Below are 24,080 nucleotides of genomic sequence, written 5' to 3'. Positions count from 1 at the left end.
TCTCCAGTTGTGCTAGTGCCTGAGCCAGACCCTGAACCGGAATCCCCTAAAGAAGTCAAGGTCCCTTTAAAACACCCTAAGCTTTTGACCTTCAGCCTAACCCCAATCTCTGAGTCTGATCTGATGTGCACACAGGTTACCAAAGTGGTCAGGCAAGAACTAAGCTGGACAAGAGCAGCTCAGTCCTATGATCCCAGGGCCAGGTACCCATCGAGTGAGATGTCCAGCATTCCCCTGCGTATCGCCCAGAGCAGCTTGACTATTACTCATCCCCGAGTGCTAATCGCCCTGTAAAACTCCCAGACCTTTTTAAGCTACGTGAGTTGGAAATTGGAATGCCTGACTCCAAACAGAGGGAAGTCAGAACTCTAACACCGAACAGACTTCCCCATGCAGATGAATTTCAAATCCTCCCAAACCATCTAAACCTTCCCAAATCCCAGGACTATGGGTTTAAACCACAGAATGAAAATGCAGCAGGGAACTGCCATTCCCCCTGCTAGCTGTGTGCCTGGTGTTCCAGCTTGGATGAGAGAGTGCCTGCATATCTCTTCACTTCTTATTCTTCCTTTCCTAAGAAAACATTAAAAAAAAAGAATTAATTTTTTTCTCCGATCTCAAGCCCAGAAGACCTGAAGGATAACATATATAATATATATGTCTATCTCATCCTGGCTACTTTATAAAATTATTTTCTTATAAATGGACCGACTGAAGTCTGACTAGCTACGGCTCACACCAAAGGAATTTCTAGACTTCAGAAAACAGCCTTGTTATTAAAGAGGCTCGAATGTCCCCTGCAACTGCAGAAATCAAATTCGAAGGAAATGGAATTACATTTCTCTGGCCAACAGAGATGATACGCCCGCAAGGACAAAGGGCCCTGAATCTCTGAAATTTATTAATGGATACAACATTAACCATCTCAGGTATCCAGACCAGGGTTTTTTTAGTATTCATTCATGGGATATGGACGTTGCTGGCTAGCATTTATTGACCTTGTTCAGAGGGCATTTAAGAGCCAACTACATTGCTGTAGTCACATGTAGGTCAGGCCAACAGATTTCCTTCCCTAAAAGATATTAGTGAATCAGATGGGTTTTTACAACAATCATTTCATGGTCACCATTAGACTTTTAGCTTTACTGAATTCAAATTTCACCACCTGCCACGGCAAGATTTGAAACCAAGTCCCCAGAGCATTACCCAGGGTCTCTGGATTACTTGGCATGCGACAATACCACTATGCCATCACCTCCCCTGGAAGACACGTCCTTTGTCCAAACTAAGGGGAACCAGTGGGAGTTATGTCACATAATCCCACCATTACCCCACCAAGCTGCTAGAACCTGTGATATTGCCTTGTGGAGCTGAATCCAGGTGGTCTGCCATCTTCCATTAACAAAGCAGCAGCAGAAACAGAGCTCTGTCCAGGTTTAAATTGCCTGGCCCTCATTTACACTGTTTTCTACTGGAAACTTCTGTATCAGTGCCTACTGCAAAACTGATTCATCTCTATGTGCTTCTCCCATCATGGAAGTCAGTGCTACTGGAAAAGTGGATCACCCTGCATCAGCTTCAGCCAGCTAACCTCTCTACACCAGTGGACTTTTGGTTCTGGACTCTGGACCACATGAAGCAATAATTCTTATTTAGTCTGTGGTCTTTGCCCTGTTCCGCTTTCTTTCTCTTACCCCATTTTTATTAGGTGAATGTATCGGGGGCTACATTGTGAACCCCCTTCACGCATTTTTGAATGTGTGTAAAGTAAACTAACCCTATGATTTTACCCTATCTCTAGCTTGTTGTGGGATTATTAGTAGAAGATTGGATCATGCCCAAAAACTGAAGGGTTGGGGTAATACTTACAAAGGGGGAAATCAAATATCAAAAATACCTGTTTATGGATGGGTGATGAAAGGAGAAATCAGGGTTGTTGTAAATTAAACTCCGTCCTGTCCATAACACCTCTTTTCCATCCTGCCTGTGTGAGCAGACTGTAATGCGCAGCTACTGGAGGTGCCAAAAAAGTGAAATTGAGCTGGCCACCCACCTTGAGGGGCCTATCTCTACATATGACCTTGAATAAAAGAGCTTCTTCCAATATTATCATCCTAAAGATGTGAGCCCACCAAATGAACAATGTCTTGGGCACTCCTGACTTCACACTATCCCATGTACAAAGCGACCTGTGTGCCCTTGTACACCAGTCACTCAAAGTAAGCATGCAGGTGCAGCAAGCAGTTAAGATGGCAAATGGTATGTTGGCCTTGATTGCAAGAGGACTTCAATGGCCTCTATTTTTGATTTCCAAGTGTACTCTTTCTCTTCATCAGGTGATATCCAAGCAGCCTGGTTCAATGCCCCACGACCTGTCAATGCCCAGGAGGATGGCCTGCCCTAGAGGTGACAAGGACCTCACCCTTGCCCCTTCCCCTCTCCACTGGTGAACTCCTGCAACTTCTCGATCCATGCAGTGAACCCTTTCGGTTAGTTGAAAGTTTTCCCCTCACCTACAACAAAGTTTACCTACATTCTGACTCACCTTCATTTCCATTCACACTTTCCTTCACTGGACATATTCACTAAGGGCTCCAGACTCCCAGCCAGTTCCCATAAAGTTCTGTTGGGTCTGAAGATGGGCCTTTTATTAGAAACATAGAAAATAGAAGCAGGAGTAGGTCATTTGGCCCCTCGAGCCTGCTCCGCCATTCAGCATGATCATGGCTGATTCTCTATCTCAACGCCATACTCCAGCTCTCTCCTCATACTCCTTGATGCCTTTTGAGTTTAGAAAACTATCTATTTCCTTCTTAAATATATTCAGTGACTTCGCCTTCACAGTCTTCTGTGGTAGATAATTCCGCAAGTTCACTTCCCTCTGAGTGAAAAAGTTTCTCCTCATCTCAGTCCTAAATGGCCTACTCCATATTCTGAGACTGTGACCCCTTGTTGTAGACACCCCTGTCAGAGGAAACATCATCCCTGCATCCAGTCTGTCCAGCCCTGTCAGAATTTTATATGTTTCAATGAGATCTCCTCTCATTCTTCCAAACTCCAGTGAATACAGGCCTAGTCGGTCCAATCTCTCCTCATACAACAATCCTGCCATCGCAGGAACCAGTCTGGTGAACCTTCGTTGCACTCCCTCTATGGCAAGTATATCCTTTCTTGGGTAAGGAGCTGAAAATTGCATCCAATACTCCAGGTGTGGTTTCACCAAGGTCCTGTACAGCTGCAGCAAGACATCCTTGCTCCTGTACTCAAGCCCTCTTGCAATGAAGGCCAACATATTATTTGCCTTCTTAACTGCTTGCTGCACCTGCATGTTTGCTTTCAGTGATTGGTGTACAAGGACACTCAGGTCCCTTTGTACATCAACATTTCCCAATCAATCACCATTTAAATAATACTCTGCCATTCTGTTTTTCCTACCAACGTGGGTAATTTTACACTTATCCACATTATACTGTATTTGCCCACTCATTCAACTTGTCTAAATCGCCTTGAGGCCTCTTAACATCCTGCTCAACACTCACATTCCCATCTAGTTCTGTGTCGTCAGTAAACTTGGAATAATTACATTTAGTTCCCTCATCCAAATCAGTGATATATATTGTAAATAGCTGGGGCCCAAGCACTGATCTCTGTGGTATCCCATTAGTCACCGCCTGCCTCTCCAAAAAAATACCCATTTATTCCTACTGTTTCCTGTCTGCTAACCAATTCTCAATCCATGCCAATATATTACCCCCAATCCCACGTGCTTTAATTTTGCACACTAACCTCTTATGTGAGGATTTATCAAAAGCTTTCTGAAAATCCAAATACACCACATCCATTGGTCCTGTCTCATCTATTCTACTAGTTACATCCTCAAAAAGCTCCAGTAGGTTTGTCAAATATGATTTCCCTTTCATAAATCCATGTTGACTTTGTCTAATCCAGTTGATATTTTCTAAGTGTCCTGTTATCACATCCTTTATATAGACTCTAGCATTTTCCTACCACTGATGTTAGGCTAACTGGTCTGTAATACCATGTTTTTTCCCTCCCTCCTTTTTTAAATAGCAGGGTTACATTTGCCACTCTCCAATCTGCCGGGACTGTTCCAGAATCTACAGAATTTTGGAAGATGACAACCAACGCATCCACTATTTTCATGGCCACTTCCTTTAGTACTCTAGGGTGTAGGTTATCTGGCCCTAGGGATTTATTGGCTTTCAGTCCCATTAATTTCTCCAGTATTGCTTTTTTAGTAATATTAATTTCCTTCAATTCCTCCTTCTGACTCGACCCTCTATTTCTTGGCATTTCTGGGAAGCTACCTGTGTCTTCCTCTGTGAAGGCAGAACTAAAAGTAGTTGTATAATTGCTCTGCCATTTCCTTGTTCTCTATTATAAATTCTCCTGTAAGGGACCTACATTTGTCTTCACCAATCTTTTTCTTCTTATACACTTATGGAAGATTTAACAGCCTGCTTTAATGTTCCTTGCGAGTTTACTTTCATATTCTATTTTTCTCCTCTTAATCAATCTCTTGGTCCTTCTTTGTTGTATTCTAAACTGCTCCCAATCCTCAGGCTTGCTAGCAACTTTATATGACTCCTCTTTAGCTCTAATACTATTCCTAATTTATTTTATTAGCCATGGTTGGGCCACTTTTCCTGTTGTGTTTTTGTGCCAGAAAGGAATATATAACTGCTGTAATGCATACATTCATTCCTTAAATATTAGCCATTGCCTATCCACTGCCTTTTAATTAAGTTCCCCAATGTATCTTAGCCAACTCACGTCTTATACATTCATAGTTTCCTTTGTTTAGATTTACGACCCTAGTTTTGGATTGGACTACTTCACTTTGCAACCTAAGGAAGAATTCTATCATGTTATGGTCACTGTTCCCTAAAGGACCCCACACAACAAGGTTATCAATTAACCCCTTCTCATTGCACAATACCAAATCTAGGATAGCCTGTTCCCTAGTTGGTTCCTTGGCATACTGATCTAAAAAACCATCTTGTACACACTCCAGGAATTCATCCTCCACAGTATTATTGCTAATTTGGTTTGCCCAGTCACCCATGATTATTGTAGCACCCTTGTTACATCCAGTTCTAATTTCCTGTTAAATACCATCCCCTACCTTACCACTACTGTTTGGCGGCCCATAGAGAACTCCCACTAATGTTTTAGGCCTTTTGTTGCTTCTTAGCTCCACCCACACTGATTCTACATCTAGATTTTCTGATCCAATATCCTCTCTCACTATTGCGTTGATATCATCCTTAACTAACAATGCCACTCCACCTCCTCTTCTTTTTTGCTCGTCCTTCCTAAATATCGAATCCTTCCTAAATATCGTATACCCTTGGATATTCAGTTCCCAGTCTTGGTCACCCTGCAGCCATGTCTTTGTAATCACAATCATATGGTACCTGTTTACATCTATTTGCACTGTAAGTTTGTCTACCTTATTACGAATGCTCCGTGCATTCAGATACAGTGCCTTTAGACTTAACTTTTCAACATTTTTATACATTTATTTGTACTATGGTTCTATTTGCTGCTAGCACCTGTTTCCTCTGCCTTCCACTTTTAATTTTTACTTTTCTATCTTTCATTCCTATCTTTGTTTCCCTCTCTAGTGGCTCCTCGCTCGGGTTCCCACCCCCCTGCCACACATAATAGATGTGGGTCTGTTCCAAGGCCCCTGCTCTTGAAAATGGCAGAGGACAGAATATGAGGCTGAACTTCCATTCACGCTGCTCAGTAGCCAGACTTTCTCCATCCAGCCTCCATCCTGTCCTGATTTGAGACAGGAAAATCCAGCCCGTGGACTCTGCTTAATAGTCTGCTTGTGTATAAAGCAACACTTGTGAGCTCTTAACAACAAAAACATGCACCACCTTTAACATCCCTTTCACCTCCAAAGTCCTTGAACATGGTATCACCTCCTAAATCCATTCTCACCTTTCCTGGCACTCCATGTTTGAATCCCTCCAATCAGGCTTCTGCACCTACCGTGCCAAAGCAATTCTTATCAAAGTCAAAAATTACATCCTATGTCACTGTGACAAAGGCAAACTTTCCTTCCTCATCCTTCTCGACCTTTCTGTCGCTTCTGACACTGTTGATCATACCATCCTCCTCCAACACCTCCCCACTGTGGTCTAGCTGGGTGGGACTGCTGTCACCTGGTCCACTATCTATGCACCTGAAGACAGAGAATTACCTACAATGGCTTCTCCTCCTGCTCCTGCACCATTACCTCTGGTGTCCTACAATGGTCTATCCATGGCCCCCCTCCTATTTCTTATACGGTGCCCCCCAGCAACAATATCCAAAGGCACAGCATTAGTTTTTACATGTACACTGATGACACCAAGCTCTACCTCACCACATCTCTCAACTCCTCCACTATTGCTACACTATTTCAATATTGTCAGGCTGCTTATCCAAAATCCAGTACTGGGTGAGCAGAAATTTCCTCAATTAAATATTGGGAAGACTGGAATAGATTTTGGTCCCCGTTCCGAACTCTGTTCCATAGTTACTGACTCTATTCCTGTCCGGGCATCAGTCTAAGATTAAGTCAAAAGCAAAATACTGCAGATGCTGGAAACCTGAAATAAAAACAGGAAATGCTGGAAATCCTCACCAGGTCTGGTAGTATCTGTGAAGAGAGAACCAGAGTTAACGGGCGGCATTTTCTATTTACGAGACTAAGTGTGGTGGTGGGCGGTGCCCACCCCTCTGGCCAGGGTGACGAGAGTTCGCGCCCGATTCCACACTTGGAAGCTCATTAATTATGCACAGGTAAAGATCGGGCCGAATCACCTGGCAAGTCATGAGCTGATTCATCTGGCCACTGTCAGCTGGTGGGGTCAAAGGTCCCGGCGTCACATTTAAACGCCAGTCCAACACATACATCTCACTCTCTCCAGCCCACCTGTCTTCAGGACACGTGTCTTCCAGCCACAAGAAGAAGGCCAAAAGACTCAAGAAGGCGACAGCATCCGGCTTCACCCACCAGGCTCCAGGCCTTGATCAGAGGAGTGCAGGTGCACAGGCATATCCTGTATCCCAGGGATGGCTCCAGGAAGCACAGAAGCCTCACGTCTCCAGTCTGGGAGGCCGTAGCAGAGCAGGTGAGCGTGGCTGGCAACTGTGTCCAAAACACCATCCAGTGCAGGAAAAGGATGATTGATCTCATCCATTCTGCTAGGGTAAGTCATCCTTCAACTCCTTCCAATCTCAAACTCTCATCATGACATCATGCACTCAAAGAGTTACTCTCTTCATGGATCTCACACAACCATTAGCGAGGGACACATATCAACACTCCGAGATTTACACATCACCACCATCCCATCTATCATGTTGCTCACACTCCATCCTCTGGCCCTTTTGGGGAGGACTCACCACACACAGGGGACATCAATCTCACCCAACCTCTGCTCCATCCCTTCTCATCACATACCTTTCTTTCTTCTTCATACAGGCCAAGCTGGCGTACAACAAGCATGAGAGAGCACAGACCGGGGAAGGGGCAGCCAACATCATTGCCCTCACTGAGTTTGAGGAGGCTGCAGCCAAGCTGGCCGGGGAGAACAGGGATCACTCCTGTGGAGAAGGGGAGATCGGCCTCCCCCAGCAACCTAGAACGGATCACTGATCCATCACCTCTTCAAATCCTGACATTCACAGTGAGTCACATGCAGTCTTATATACCTCATCTCATTAACTGAAACTCTATTTTCTATTTTCTAAGCACCAGAAGACTGAGGCCCCTAAGCCAGTCGAGCACTAGCGAGAGCCCCCAGACCACATCTGAAGAGGAAGCTCTCGAAGAACCGTCACAGCGTTCCCACGCACCCTCCACCAGCTCAGAGATACACATGTCGGTGGGGCACAGATGTAGATTAGGCTCGGACTCACTTTCTGGGGAACACCTCACTGGCACGTCCCCCCAGCAGTTGGAGGCAGTGACAGCCCAGGTCTCCGGCACTCGGAGGGCTGCTGGAGACCAACCACCCGCTCAGTCTGAGCCAGATGATGAGCTTCTGGAAGTGGCCGCCAACTCAATGCTGGAGATACAACAACAGGTGGCGTAACATCAGGCAGAGATTTGACAGTCACTCAGCAGACTAGAGTGAACGATGGAGGAGTCCGTCGCGTTCTGCCTGATGTCATGGCTCCGACATGCGAGCGTCTTGTGGTCACCATGGGAAGGCTGGCGACCACCATAGAGACCTCGATCCAGCAGGTCTTGCCGGATTTGCGCTCGATCCTGCACTCCATGACCACAAACCCTGCTGGGCACCATCAAGATGTAGGCAAGACAGTAACAAGACACCATCTCCTGCAGGAGTCAGGGTGGGGTCCTAAGAAATAGGAACAACAGCAGGCCATTCACCCCCTCAAGCCTGCTCCGCCATTTAATAAGATCATGGCTGATCTTCTTGTGTTTCATTTTCCACATTCCCATCTAACCACATAACCTTTGATTCTAACATAAAAGCAAAAAACTGCGGATGCTGGAAATCCAAAACAAAAACAAAGCTTAAAAGGGGAAAACACAGCGGAGGTGGAGGCAGCCTGCTGACCGTGACGCCCTGTCTGTGATGACTTTGGTGGGTGTCCTCTGGAGGGCCGAAACTTGGAGGGTCTGCTTTCAGGGTCCTGCTGTGTGGCAGTGGCACCCTCCTCAGCCCGTGAGGCTGGATCTGCGGAGGTCACAGGAAGAGGGGAGTCAGATGGGCCGCTCACTCCCAGAGTCACCTGGGTGGATGGGCCATCTGCTGATCCTCCTCCCTATGGGTGCCCGAGGGCCCCTGGCTGACTCCGTGTGACAAAGGGGTAGCTGGAGTGAGATCAAGCTGCCCCGCACCCCTCTCGTGTACACTCTGTTCGAGGCCAACTATGGTATCGGCAATGGAGTTAAGCCCGCGCATTGGTGCAGGAGTGACATCCTGGACCAAGGTCTCCATGGTGGCCGCATGCTGCCATGTTGACCTCAGTTCGTTGGCATGCCAGTGCTATCACCCCAGCCTGAAGACGGACAGATTCCTCCCTCGTGCCTTGCAATCTGAGGAGGGCAGTGGACATCCCTTCCTGATGGTCCCGAGCTTGCCTTTGCAGCTCCAGCAACTGTGAAATGACCGAGTCCAGAGGCTTGTCGTCTGACTCAGACTCAGCAACGTTCTGGCCTCCAGCAGTCCTCCGAATGCCAGGGACCTGGGAAGTCACTGCCTCTGCCTGCCGTGGATCAGAATGTGCGATGTGCTCACTAAATTGTGATCCCATGTCTATTCCAAAGCTAGATCCCACCAAGGTGCGTGTCTCTGCACTGGTGGAGGGTGTGGGTGAGCACTGTGACAGGACTTCAGGGAGCGTGCCTTCAGATTCCTCGGCAGAGGTTTCTTCGGAGCTTGATTGGAGGGTCTGGGTCGTGGACTCTGTCATCTGCTTCCCAGATGGGCCTGTGAAAGCAAAGGGTGATAATTAGTTCATGGCAGTGCCCTGTGAAAGAGGACACATCACTCACAGCATGGTTGTCTGATGGATGTTGCCCTGATGCACCCTCACTTGGTAGAGCAGCGCTGACCTCACCGTCAGCACAGGACCAGTCCAGATCGTCGCCAGCCAGCTGGATGGCTCTGTTTTCAAATTCTGTCAGAACTTTGAATTCTGGCATTCCTCACCTGTCTGCAGCAGGATATGAGCCAGTTTGTCCTGCATGGATAGAGATGGGGAGGGTGTATCAGGATGCCTGCCAGGCCAGATGATAAGTTTGCCTGACATGTGTGGGTGGTGAGTGGTCCCATGGATGGGATGAGGAAAATGACAGTGTGTGTGAGAGAGTGAATGGTGGTGTCCCTTGCACTGGCAGTGAGTGAGGGCCCTGTGGATGGGTGATGGGTTTGTGAGTGTGTGAGTTGGGAGTGATGAAAAGAATGACTTACCCTGGCAGAACGGAGGAGATCATTCATCTTTTTGCGGCACTGGGTGGCTGTCCTCCTCTGCAAGGTGTTCGCATTGACCACCGCTGCCACATCCTCCCAAGCCGGGTTGGTGACATTGCTACCCATCCTGCAGCCGGAGCAGGGGTAGAGCACATCCCGGCGGGCCTCCACGGCATCCAGCAGTCGCTCAAGGGACCTGTCGTTGAAGCGGGGCACTGCAGTCTTTTTCCTTTGCTGGCCATGTCTCCCGGGCAGCGGTGGTGATGAGCATTTTGCTGGTGGCTGCCTTTTAAAGATGGCAGCCGGCGTGATGCAACGTGGCGAGCGGGCAAATGAAAGTCCGCCTGCCGTGGAAATGGTGTACTTCGCGTGAGTGAATATATAATGAGGCAGGCTCGGAACAATACGGCGTGAAAACCCGCCATTTTCATCGGCAGGTAGGACTCCATTTTACCCGTCCGCTACCGCACTTAGTCCAATTCTGGGAAAATTCAGCCCCATGTCTATGTCTGAATCATTTATTTTGCTATCTGTAAAATTTAAAATTAAAACTGAAGGGCTTAAGTGGTTTTTACTTGTTTGAATCATTGACAGCTAATTCTACAAGCTTAAGGAAGAGAGAACTGTGGTTTCATGGATGTTTCAACTATAGCTTCAAAGAAGCAAGAGACTAACAAATGACAATGAAACACTTGCTGGACATTTATATATATATATTCCTCTACTGGGTAAAAAATGCCATCTATAATTTAATGTGTCATGGTTAGCATTTTCAGTTAATTTTAACAATACACATTAAAGGAATGTACTTACTGAATTGTACACTTAACTGTGAACAAAAATGGCTTGACGCATCACACTGTAATTTTCCAAAGTGAATATACTTAAGGACTTATAAAAAGCGCTATCAGCTGAAGGCAACACCAATCTTATGAAATTATAAAAATGTCCATCGATCTAACAATCTAACGAATGCAATAGGGGGACTATCTATGTTGCATCAGGTACGCATTCCATACCGGATCTAGCGCCTACTCCTTACCAGCCCATCTGACATCTTGGCTTCCATTATGCAGTGTTACTGGACTTTAAATAAAAGCAGAAAAAATAGAAAATGAATAATTTGTGTGGGAGGACTATAAAGTATTGGAGGTGAACAGGGAAAAGGGATGAAAAACTTACACAAAAAAGGAGGCAGAAACGGTGACAAAGGAAGCAGAAATAACAGAAACTGTGAGAGGCATAGAAAGAGAATGTTAGAGAAACACTTGCTGTGTGACATTCTTAAAGATTGATTTTGGTCTCAAAGTATTGTCACAGGAGCTCAATTAATTATGAGCAATTGAGTTCAAAGTTTCTCGAATGGTAGGTGTGGCTTTCTAAAGAAATGCTTGCCTTCAATTTTAAGTAATAAATACTTAATTTAAAACATTACTAAGCTGCTGTTTTTAGAAAAGGTGGAACAAGAGTCTTGATGATTCATCACATTGTCCTTATGCCTCTGGGATCTCAAGTCAAATTCAACCTCACTCTTTATGTTGCCTGTAAAAGTCCTTAAAAAAGTATTTAACCCATTCCTTAGCAGGTATGGATCCATAACAGGCAAACTTCACTGCTCACTGTTGTACCAAACTGAATGTTACAGACTGGGTTGTGTTTTAGGGGCAGTGAAGGGGGTTGGGAGATGTTGGTGAAGTGAGATGGTGCAGGTGGAAGTTTCTTCTGTGGGTGTAATGTTATTGTGTCAAATATAGAGAGAATATTTCTCTCTTACAACAATGCAAGACCTGAATTAGGAGGCATGGTAAAACTTAGCTGAATTTCAGAGTTTATCTAGCTCCAAAACTCACTTGAGGATAGAAGAGAGAATCAGTATTTACCTCTCAAAAGAGAATCAAAAAATTGTTGTCCACTTTCACTTATTCTATTCAATGCTTCTGTCATTACATTTTGTTTTATGCACCTCAAGTGCTGTAACCTGCAGAGCTATGGACCAAATGCTGGAAAGTGGGGTTAGGCTGGGTGGCTCAGTTTTCAGCCAGCACAGACATGGTGGGCTAAGTGGCATCATTCTGTGCTGTAAACTTTCTATGATTCTAATGGGATTGCAAGGCATGATCTTAGAGTGTCCATTCCTGCACTATGTTTGCACAGATGACATAATGGCCTGTAACTTCCGTGCTCCCCAGTGTCGGATTTGGGGGGGTACCCCAAAGCTGCGCTGGGGAATCCCTCTGACAAGGGTTTGCATGGTAATTGCCCAGAAGTGCACACTTCCTCTGGACAATTGCGCTGCGCTGGGAACCATCCAAAAATGCGATTTAAATCGCAACTTTGATGGTTTCGCCGGGGTTATACCTATAGTTACCCAGGAAAAGTTAGAAGAATGAAAACCTCTTCTAACTTCTGGGTAACTATTGTAAAGACGCAGACTAAAATCCACGGGACACCCCACACCCCTGCTCCCCCCACCCCACGGGGGTCCTCCCATCCCCCCCAACCACCCCACTCCCACCCCACCGACCTCAGACCCTGATCTCTCCCCACCCCGACCTCGGACATCAACCCACCCCCCACCTCAGACTCCCCACCCAGACCTTGGACTGCTTGACCTCCAGTCCCCTACAACTGACATCCAGACCCCCACCCCCCACCCCCACCTGACCTCTGGACACCCCTGACCTCCGGTCCTGGACTCCCCCACACCCAACCTCTGGACCCCCACCCACTCCCGACCGCCAGACTCCAGACCCCCCCTGATCTCCGGACCTCTGGTCCCAGACTCCCCCCACCTGACCTCTGGAACACTATCCACCGCCGACCTGACCTCCAGACCCCCTCGTCTTCCGGACCCTCCCCCAACCCTATCTCAGACACACTGATCTCGGGACACCACCCCACTACTGACCTTGGGCCCCCCAACACCCAACCTCGGGACACCACCCCACCCCCCCCACTGATCTCGGGACACCACCCCACCCCCCGCTGACCTTGGGACACCCCAACCCCCAAACCCTATCTACTTACCTTAGGCACTTACCTTCTCCCTGGCCTATCAATTCCCCTGGCCCTTTAAGCTTACCTGCTTTACGGCAGCAAGTGCTGTAAAAAAGGGGGCGTGGCCTCTTTGACTACACTGGATCTACACTTCACTGGGGCCTGTGAAGAGTCTTTTGATGCAGGCCCCAAGCAGCTCTGACAAATGGAAGTGTCAACGCAATTTTCAACGCCAGTTAAGTGTGCATTTATTTCTTCTAATTTCTGGAGGCCAGCACTTCCCGACGCCAGTCGGAAGTTATGACCCATTGTTGTTGGCAAATTCATTTGGGAACTTTGTGCAATTTACTCACCATCTGGAATAAAGGACTAACTAATAGGAGATGAAGTAATGGATGAATCAGGATGCCCCGCCACTGAACACAGGAGGGACCAAGCTACCTTTTGTTAATGAATTAGGGTCCATTGCCTCTGACTGGATGCATTTCTCTACTGGTCATGCATTCAGGCTGAAGAAGACTGTAAAAAATTGTTGCACCTTGTTCAGCAAAAAATGAACTTCAAACCACATCCTGTCCATCGCCAATGCCGTTTATTTCAACCTCCAAGAACATTTTCTGCTTCCATAGCTACCCAAGCCCCTCCACCACTGAATCTCTTACCTGCACTTTTCTCTCTTCTAGACTCAAATACTTTAATCTCTTCCATGATGTCTTCTGACCTTTCTACATTCAAATTGTCCAAAGTGCAGTTTCCCATATTCTGCCCTCATTGTAAGGCCTGGATTTGCGCTCCCGAGTTAGGAACGTAAAGTTAGGACCCTTCCCAGCTCTGCAAACCTGACAGGGAAGAAATTAACTCAGAAGGTTGGATTTTCACTCTGAGGTGGTGGAGTTCCCTGGGAATCAAGCCAGGCGACCCTGGAATGAATGCAGAGGATGCTGGGTGCGGAGGTGGGCTGGGCAGAAGGCCGGTCTCAGTGCAGCATCACTGCATTGAAGCTCAAAAAAAGACAGAAGCATAAAACAGCCCTCCAGACCTCATACACCCTCACCCCTCACACATTCCCCATGCCCCATCCATGCCACCTCATGCCCCCACTTACTCCCCCCATGGCCCCTTATACCCTCCAAGCCAACCTATGCCCTCTGCCCACCCCATGGCCCTTTGTAGCCAACTCAATCCAACCCATACCCACCCTCACCCTTTTCCCTTATATCTACCATGGCAACTCACCCAGTGTCCACCATGGACAAACCGCAAGACCCATGCTGAGCTCGAGGGGGAAAAATGTTGCCCCCATTAGGGGGAAGTGCGGGCGTGGGCGGGTGCGCCTCCGATCGGCGCCACCAATCGGGGGCGCGCTGCCATTTTACATGGGCGGGCCAATTAAGGCCCACCCAGCATGACATCCACCAGGAAGCGCTATGCGCTCCCTGTGCGGGTAGTGGGGGAGGATTCCCTCAGCCGGGAGTGCACGCATGCACAGATCTCCCTGAGGCTAAGTGCTGCCTCAGGGAGATCGGCTCGGAATTAACATTTTTAATATAAATGATAAAAACATTTCCCTGACGTGTCCCCTCATGTGACACTGTCACATGAGTTGGGACATGTCCATAGCTTTTATTGAAAGATTTGATAAAAATTTAAATACCCTCATCAAACCTCATCCCGCCCATGGATGAGATTTCATGCTTTTTCCAAAGCCCACCAGGGCTCCTGGCCTGCCCGCCAGCCTTAAGGTTGGATGGGCAAGTCCATTAATTACCTTAATTAGTTTTCCAATGGCTTCAATAGGCCGTTGACAGGTCGGCGGGCACGCAGCTGACTCGGCTGCGCCCTCACTGGCCTGAAAATGGAAATAACGCAGGGTAATGTCGGGAGTTTCACCCGACATCATCCCGTGTCATTTTACACGTCAGCGATCGGGTCTCACCCCCACTCACCAACCAGAAGGTCCTGTCCCAAGTGTCTATTGTAGACTTTATTTTTAAAAATTCTCATTCATAAAAATCAATTTATGAAAGTTACATTCCTTCAACTATATTATTCATTATAACAATGAACATTTTATTCAATTGCATAATCCATTATAAAAACAAGCACTGAAATTCATTGACCCACTTCAAAGAGTCCATAAGCACTATGATAAGAAATGGCTGTGGGTCATGCAGCCCTCATCCACAAATGGTAGACCTAAGGCTTATGTCAACAGATAGAGTGAAATAGCAAACAATCATTTTTTTTTAACAGTCCAGGCAGCTTTATCAAAGAGTTAAAGGGCAGGGGTATTAAATGCCTTGACAGCTTAACAGCTCCCTTTCACAGTTCATCTGACGCTTTTGACTGTTGTTTTTGACAGTTGCAAAGAGATTCACAGTTCCAATGAGTTTATACACTTTTACACACATTCATGGCTACCTTTAGAATTCTTAATGGGCACCTTACCTCTACCAAAGGGCACCTGACCTCCCCCAAAGGTGTAATAGGACCATATCCAAAAGGGTACCTTACCTCTCCAAACAGGTACCAGGCTATCCAAAAGAATCAACAAAGTTCAAACCTGCTCCTGCCAGGTCTAATCTGCACACCTCAGGTTTCAGGTACTTTTCACACCAAAATCACATGAGTGGAGGCAGCTGCTGATTTCTATGGGCGACTGATTGCATGAAATACAGATGTGCAAATCCTGACCTAGGACCATTCCCACCCCCACGAAAACGGTAGATGCTGTGTCAGGGGTGGGACTTGGAAATTGAAGCCGCTTCCACCATTTTTGCCGTGACGGAGAGGCTCTCCATCATGGCTAAGATCTAGGCCTAAGCCTCAGTTGCCTGTTTTCCCATTCTTGATGACTTATATTGATTCCGGTTCCCCAATGCATTGAATTCAAATTCCTTGGGCTGGATTTAGTCCGACTGTTGCAGCACCGGGAAATCGTCAGGAATCTGGCTTGGGTCCGTGGCACTCGGCTGAACCTGATTACAAGGTGGCAAGCAGACTTTCCACCAGATCATGAGGCGGCTCTGATGTCGTGAAGCCCGCATCACCCGATGGCCATGCAGGATCTGGTGCCATACTTAAAGGACAGGCAGTCCTATGTTAGAAGTGGAAATCGTCCTGCAGGCTTTTTAAGAAAGCTCTGCAGTTTAAATCTCGAACATCTCTAACATGTTGCTCCAGCACAAAAAGACATTCCAATGTCCAGGGGGGAAGATTCCTCCACTGTCACACGCAAGACCATTCGGTGGTATCAACGGGTTTATTGAGGTCTGAGATGTCATATTCCAGCCAGCACATTCCCTCCAGTGTGTGAGGGTGAAGAAGGACAGGGTGGATGATTCCCATGCTGCCACTACATTTCCAAAAATGAGAAAATGTGTCCAAGATCAATCCGGAGCCCTTTAACTCAGTCTCCTGGAAATCCAAACGACTCTCACAATCAGTCATGGAAGCCACAACTAAGTTGCCAGCTTTCATTGGGTAGATTACTAAATGTACAAGAGACACATGAGAGTTTCACTAAATCAGGGATGCAGCATTAAATTGTGTTGATTTGCATTTAAATTATATGCAAATGGGAAATTAAGTATATCAATGGGCTTCCTGCTGCTAATGGGTGAGTTTCCCATTTTGTTATCTTCCCACCACTAACTTAATCGTTTATAGTTTCCCTGCTGCTGGAAGTCAGACATGTGGCCTCCTGTGCAGTTCTCCATGCATGCCCACCATCTAGCCCACTCCAGTGGACTCCACAAAATCCATTCTCTTGTCTTCAAATCCCTGCAGGACTTCACCCCAGCCTATCCCAGCAACCTATAGTGGCCTTATAACCTCTGCCACATCTTAGTCTTAAAACTCCTTTCTGTTTGCACATTCCTTTCTCCTTTCATTGCCACAAGAGGTGCCAAGGCTCACAACTGCCTTCGCCTTAGTCTTAGAAACTTCCTTCCCAAGCTCGCTTGAAAAGTTTTTTAAACTTATCTTTTTCACCAGCCATTTGGTCACTCCTCTTAATCTCTCGCTAATGGTTTAGCATTCAATTCCTTACTCTCTCTCCCAATAGGCTTGGGCTATTTCCTATGCTCAAGACATTTTAATAAAACACAAGTTGTTGTTGGCCAAACTTGGTTAGGGTAAAGGAATTGGCTGTCTAGATCATCAAGGTACCGGGCACATTGACAGCTGTTCTTCATAAGCCCCTTTGCCATGCTGAAAGCACATATCTGTTATATATCTAATCCAGAAACTCAGATTTAGTTGACAGCGTTTAGGAGGTGTTGCATAGTTGCTGAATACAAGGATAGGCATTCACATATCCAGATTCAGTTTTTATAGGCCTGAATTTCACGCCCCCCACTGTTAGCGAGATTTTTTGGCGGTGGGGGGAGTGTGAAATTGAAAGAACGGGATTCCCTCTACATTCCTGCCCCGACCACATGGCGATTTCACGCTGGGGCAGGCAAGGCCTCAGACGGGAAGCCCACCCTTGCCCCAGTTGAAGCCCTTAAATAGCCAATTATTGGCCACTCAAGTGTTGTTTCCCGCTGAGCCTCACTGTTTAGGCTGGCGGGATGATTTACCAGGTGTGGAGGATGCCCCAAAAAAATGGGCCTAGATCTCGGGCAGAAAAGGGCAGACACCTCCATCAGAAACCCCATTCTGACTCCGGAAACCCCCCCCACCATCCTTTATGATTCAGTGGCTGCTGGGCCTATACTCCACCCCTGACGCCCCGATCGCCCCCTTTGCACCATCACCCCGCCCCAGGCCTTCCCTACTCTCCCTGCCCTGGGGCACCTTAAACTTACTGTGTCCTCCAGTCCCGAGACTTAGGCTCAGACATGTCGGTGCACTTCCTGTTGAGTCCACTGCAGCCCTTGTCGCTGTCGGGACTGAGAGCTTCTGACCAATCTGATTGGCTGGTGGCTCTCTGAAGCAGGGCTTCCTCCCGAGTGAGGGCCGGAAGTCCCGCCTGCAGACAACTGGCACTTATTCGAGTGTGAAACGGCTGTGAGGCAGTCGGAGCTGGCAGGGGCTCTTCAGATGGCAGGAAGGGAGACCCCGCCATCCAAAAAAGTCAGGCCAGATTGACTGAGTACCAGAGAGGGAAATGAATGCTTCTGAAACTCTAGCATTTGCTGGGGTATAGCTAGTTAATGAGGGCAACAGATATTTAATGAGGCCTGGAGAGAAAACAGGTTACTGGGGGATATTTAATCAATCAATTCTCAATCCTTTCACCAACAAGAACATTTTCTCCTCTCCTGCGGGTATGGTGGCGGGGGACATTTTATCAGGCAGAAGGGTGGTGGGCAGGGTCCCTACCGCCTTCCTGCCTCCACCCCGATTAAGTCCATGGTGGGAAGGCTTGTGAATGAGCAATACAGCCCCCGTCCCCCTGTAAAATCCAGCCCACTGAGTTTGACAGACAAGTATCTTGCTCAGATCAAGCAAGTTAGACGAGATACAGCTCTCTAAGTGCTACAGCAAGTAGTGATGAAACCATCAGAGACACACCTGTTGCTAAGGGAATTTTGAGCATATAGAGATGAAGTGAGTGATGATGCAAGAAATGCAAGCCATCAAGGAATTGCGTCCAGCACATGGAATACTAATCACTTGCTGCATGAAAAATGTTTCCTCATGTCTTGCGCTCTTGTTCTCAACCCTTCCACCAATAGAAATATTTTTCCTCTATCTACTCTATCCAAATCCCTGATAATTTTGGTTGTTGCCGGGTGGTCCGTCCGGTTCCATTGCTTTTAGGCTTTTTATCAGATTGATACAACTGAGTTGCTTGCTAGGCCATTTCAGAGGGGCAGTTAAGAGTCAACCACATTGCTGTGGGTCTGGAGTCTATCATATCTCCTCTCAGCCTCCCCTTCCCCAAGGAAAATAGTCCCAATTTTTCCAATCTATCTATGTAACTGAAGTTCCTCATCCCTGGGGCCCTTGTCATGAGTTTTTCAGCACTCGCTCTAATTACAGGGAGGCGGTAGTGTAGCACTGTCGAAGCTGGGAAAATAATCCAGAGACCCAGGGTAATGCTCTGGGGACCCGGGTTCGAATCCCACCACAGCAGATGGTGAAATTTGAATTCAAAAAAAATCTGGAATTAAAAGTCTGGTGATGACCATGAAACCATTGTCGTAGAAACCCATCTGGTTCACTAATGTCGTTTGGGGAAGGAAATCTGCCATACTTACCTGGTCTGGCCTACATTTGACGCCAGATCACAGCAATGTGGTTGACTCTTAAATGTCCCTCTGAAATGGCCTAGCAAGCCACTCAGTTGTGCCAGTCCGATAAGAAGCCTAAAAGTGATGGGACTGGACGGATCACCCGGCATCGACCTAGGCACTGGAAACGACAACAGCAACCTCAGCCCTGTCGACCCTGCAAAGTCCTCCTTACTAACTTCTGGGGACTAGTGCTGAAACTGGGAGAGCTGTCTCACAAACTAGTCAAGCAACAGTCTGACATAGTCATACTCACAGAAACATACTTTCCAGACACCACCATTACCACCCCTGGGTATGTCCTGCCCCATCTGCAGCAGAGGTGGGAGCGCAGTGGTATACAGTCGGGAGGGAGTTGCCCGGGGGGTCTGCAGACCACAAGAAGTCTCATGGCATCAGGTCAAACATGGGCAAGGAAACTTCCTGCTGAATACCATGTACCACCCTCCCTCAGCTGATGAATCAGTGCTCCTCCATGGTGAACACCACTTAGAGGTAGCACGAAGGGTGGCAAGGGTGCGGAATGTACTCTGGGTGGGGGACTTCAATGTCCATCACCAAGAGTGGCTCAGTAGCACCACTACTGACCGAGCTGGCCGAGTCCAAAAGGATATAGACTGGGTCTGTGTCAGGTGGTGAGGGAACAAACAAGAAGGAAAAACATTCTTGACCTCATCCTCACCAACCTGCCTGCTGCAGATGCATCTGTCCATGACAGTATCGGTAGGAGTGACCACCGCACAGTCTTTGTGGCGACAAAGTCCTGTCTTCACATTGAGGATACCCTCCAACGTGTTGTGTGCCAGACCCACCATGCTGAATAGGATAGATTTTGAACAGATCTAGCAACTCGAGACTGGGAAACCAAGAGGCACTCTGAGCCTTCAGCAGCAGCAGAATTGTACTCAACCACAATCTGTAACCTCATAGCCTAGCATATACCCCACTCTACCATTACCACCAAGCCAGGGGATCAACCATGTGGTTCAATGAAGATTGCAGGAGCAGCACCAAGCATACCTAAAATGAGGTGTCAACCTGGTGAAGCTACAACACAGGACTACTTGCATGCCAAACAGCATAAACAGCAAGTGATAGACAGAGTTGAGCAAATCTACAACCAACGGATCAGATCTAAGCTCTGCAGTCCTGGCACATCCAGTCATGAATGGTGGTAGACAATTAAACAACTCACTGGAAGCGGAGGCTCCAGAAATATCCCCATCCTCATTCATGGAGGAGCCCAGCAAATCAGTACAAAAGATAAGGCTGAAGCATTTGCAAAAGCTCTTCAACCAGAAGTGCTGAGTGGAGGATCCATCTCAGCCTCCTCCAGAGGCCCCCAGCATCACAGATGCCAGTCTTCAGCCAATTCGATTCACTCCACGTGATATCAAGAAACGGCTGAAGGCACTGGATACTGCAAAGGCTATGTGCCCTGACAATATTCCAGCAATAGTACTGAAGACTTGTGCTCCAGAACTTGCTGCGCTCCTAGCCAAGCTGTTCCAGTACAGCTACAACACTGGCATCTACCCAGCAATGTGGAAAATTGCCCAGGTATGTCCTGTACACAAATAGCAGGACAAATCCAACCTGGCTAATTACCGCTCCATCAGTTTATTCTCGATCATCAATAAAGTGATGGAAGGGGTCATCAACAATGCTCTCAAGTAGCACTTGCTTATCAATAACCTGCTCACTGGTGCTCAGTTTGGGTTCTGCCAGGACCACTCAGCTCCTGACCTCATTACAGCCTTAGTTCAAACATGGACAAAAGAGCTGAACTCCCGAGGTGAGGTGAAAGTGACTGCCCTTGACATCAAGGCAGCATTTGACCGAGTATGGCATCAAGGGGCCCTTGTAAAACTGGAGTCAATGGGAATCAGGGGGAAAACTCTCTGCTGGTTGGAGTCATAACGAGCACAAAGGAAGATGATTGTGGTTGTTGGAGGTCGACCATCCCAGTTTCAGGACATCACTGCAGGAGTTCCTCAGGGTAGTGTCCTCGGCCCAACCATCTTCAGCTGCTTCATCAATGATCTTCCTTCCATCATAAGGTCAGAAGTGGGGATGTGCGCTGATGATTGCACAATGTTCGGCACCATTTGTGACTCCTCAGATACTGAAGAAGTCCATGTCCAAATGCAGCAAGACCTGGACAATATTTAGGCTTGGGCTGACAAGTGGCAAGTAACATTCGTGCCACACAAGTGCCAGGCAATGACCATCTCCAACAAGAGAGAATCTAACCATCACCTCTTGACATCCAATGGCCTTACCATCACCGAATCGCCCACTATCAACAACCTGGGAGTTACCATTGACCAGAAACTGAACTGGACTAGCCATATAAATATTGCGGCTAAAAGAGCAGGTCAGAGACTAGGAATCCTGTGGCAAATAACTCACCTCCTGACTCCTCAAAGCCTAAACACCATCTACAAGGCACAAGTCAGGAGTATGATGGAATACTCTCAACTTGCCTGGAATGCAGCTCCAACAACACTCAAGAAGTCGGATGCCATCCAGGACAAAGCAGCCCGCTTGATTGGCACCCCTTGCACAAACATTCACTCCCTTCACCACCGATGCACAATGGCAGCAATGTATACCATTTACAAGATGCACTGCTGGAACTCACAAGGCTCCTTAAACAGCACATTCCAAACCCACGGCCACTACCATGTAGGAGGACATGGGGACCAGACACCACCACCTGGAAGTATTCCTCCAAGCCACTCACCATCTTTACTTGGAAATATATAGCCATTCGTTCACTGTTGCTGGGTCAAAATCCTGGAACTCCCTCCCTAAAAGCACTGTGGGTGTACCTACACAACATGGACTGCACCAGTTCTAGAAGGTTGCTCACCTGCATTTTCTGAAGGGCAATTAGGGATGGGCAATAAATGATGACCTTGCCAGTGGCACCCACATCCCATGAATCAGCTAAAAAACAACTCTCTCTAATGTCTTCACGTATTTTATAAAGTGTGGCACCCAGAACTGGACACAATGCTCCAGTTGAGGCTGAACCAGGGTTTTATATAGGTTTAACATAACCTCCTTGCTTTTATACGCTTAGCCCCGGATACTGTATGCTTTATTAACTGCTCTCTTAACCTGTCCTGTCACTTTCAATGATTTATGCACATATACACCCAGGTCCCTCTGCTCCTGCATCCCCTTTAGAATTATGCCCTTTATTTTATATTGTCTCTCCATGTTTTTTCTATCAAAATGAATCATTTTACACTTCCCCGCACTGAATATCTTCTGCCTCTTGTCCACCATTCCACCAATCTGTCTATGTCTTTTTGAAGTTCCATGCTATCCTCCACACAGTTTACAATGCATCCAAGTTTCATGTCATCTGCAAATTTTGAAATTGGACCCTGTACATAAAGGTTTCAGTCATTAATATAGATCAGGAGGAGCAAGGCTGCCAACAACAGTGACTGAGGAACTGCACTACAAACCCTCCTCCAGTGTGAAAAATTATATTAACCACCACTTAGCCAATTTTGTATCCATTTTGCTAATGTCCCCTATATTCCATGAGCTGTAACTTTGCTCTCAAACAGTGCAGTGCGCCACTGTACCAAATGCCTTTTGGAAAACGTTTACACAACACCAACTGTATGACCCGGTCATGAGGCTATGCCCCTTTATTTTTGAAAATATGATTTTTCAACTTTCAATTAACTGGAAATTTTGTAATTTGAACTGAGACAGAGAAAATTGCTTAAAAATGCAAGGCCACATTCCAAGGTGAAGCCTTCGTCTCCATCTTCACTGGTTTGGGTCTGCTGCAGTACCAAGAGTGGCCAATTACACTCCCAGTGATGCTGCTGGGACTGAAGAGCTGATGGACCCCTGATTCACCAGCAGCTCTTGGAGGAGAGACCTCTGCCCTTAAAGGGGCGGAAGCCCTGACGGCAGGCAGTTAACTGCCAGATTGTCATTGAATGGTGTTGGAGCATCTGTAAATGCCATGGCCATTAACTTCAGCCCTGGGTTTCTAAAGCTGAAGTGATTCTATTCCTCCTGTCAATACCTCTTGTGTTAATGAGCACAAAATGTGTATCTAAATTTAATTTAAAAAATATAAGTACACCAATTTTCAATCCAAACTGATGTTTTAAATTTTTATTCCAACGAAGAAGGAAAGTTTGGGTGATCTCGCATAATCCCCCTAATTCAATGGTTACCTTAAATATACTTCAACGTTTACATTTTCATCTAATTTTAGTATTCAATTAAATTGCATTTCTATTTTCATTTATGGTGAATCGTTGTGTTCAACTAAATTCAGCCTGAACCTATTTTTATGGTACCTGGAAACATAATTAGCTTTCAAACTTTAGATATGCATTTATTCTCATTGTCCAACCGGAGAATATTACATTTGTGCATGCAAATCCTAAAGTGTAAGATATAATTAAAATTAAGCAAATACATCATGCGTAATTAGTTAAGCAAGAAAATGAGATCTGTTTAAGGATGTAATTAGAGGTTTTGCCTTCTTCCAATTCTCTGGACAGTCCTAGTTTGCAAAGTGTGAATTTGAGACTATTTGTTGTAAATTACATAGGCGGTACAAGTTAAAGTTTGCGGGTTCAACAAGTTCCCTTCCACCTCCTGAACAGAACTTCAAAACTTTTCCTTGAATAATGGTTTTACATTCTTTGTTATCAAAGTCAAAAACATGCCAACATTTGTGGTGTTGACCTAAACTATGAGGTAAAATTCTTTGGTACCCTTTAATCCAATACCTTACTATGGTATTTCAAAATGTACAACATCTCCTGAAATCTAGATCAGGCCCAGTTTAACGTTTGGTTTTAGACTGATGGAACCCCTGCAGTGT

At 46.6% G+C, this 24,080-nt stretch overlaps 1 long non-coding RNA gene across 1 annotated transcript; it reads right to left on the bottom strand.

The window, feature by feature from the left end:
- Positions 1 to 343: 343 nt before the first annotated feature.
- LOC144672837 (uncharacterized) lies at positions 344 to 17,835 on the bottom strand. Its single transcript, XR_013574192.1, has 3 exons — positions 17,777 to 17,835; positions 13,319 to 13,484; positions 344 to 573 (listed from the first exon to the last, which is right to left on the bottom strand). It is a non-coding gene; the product is annotated as an uncharacterized LOC144672837 (long non-coding RNA).
- Between the last annotated feature and the right edge of the window lie 6,245 nt (positions 17,836 to 24,080).

Source organism: Cetorhinus maximus, chromosome 3 (genome assembly GCF_964194155.1).
Source record: "Cetorhinus maximus chromosome 3, sCetMax3.hap1.1, whole genome shotgun sequence".
Lineage (NCBI taxonomy): Eukaryota > Metazoa > Chordata > Chondrichthyes > Lamniformes > Cetorhinidae > Cetorhinus > Cetorhinus maximus.
Note: the sequence above shows the minus strand (reverse complement) of the source record. Positions and strands in the feature narration are given on the sequence as shown.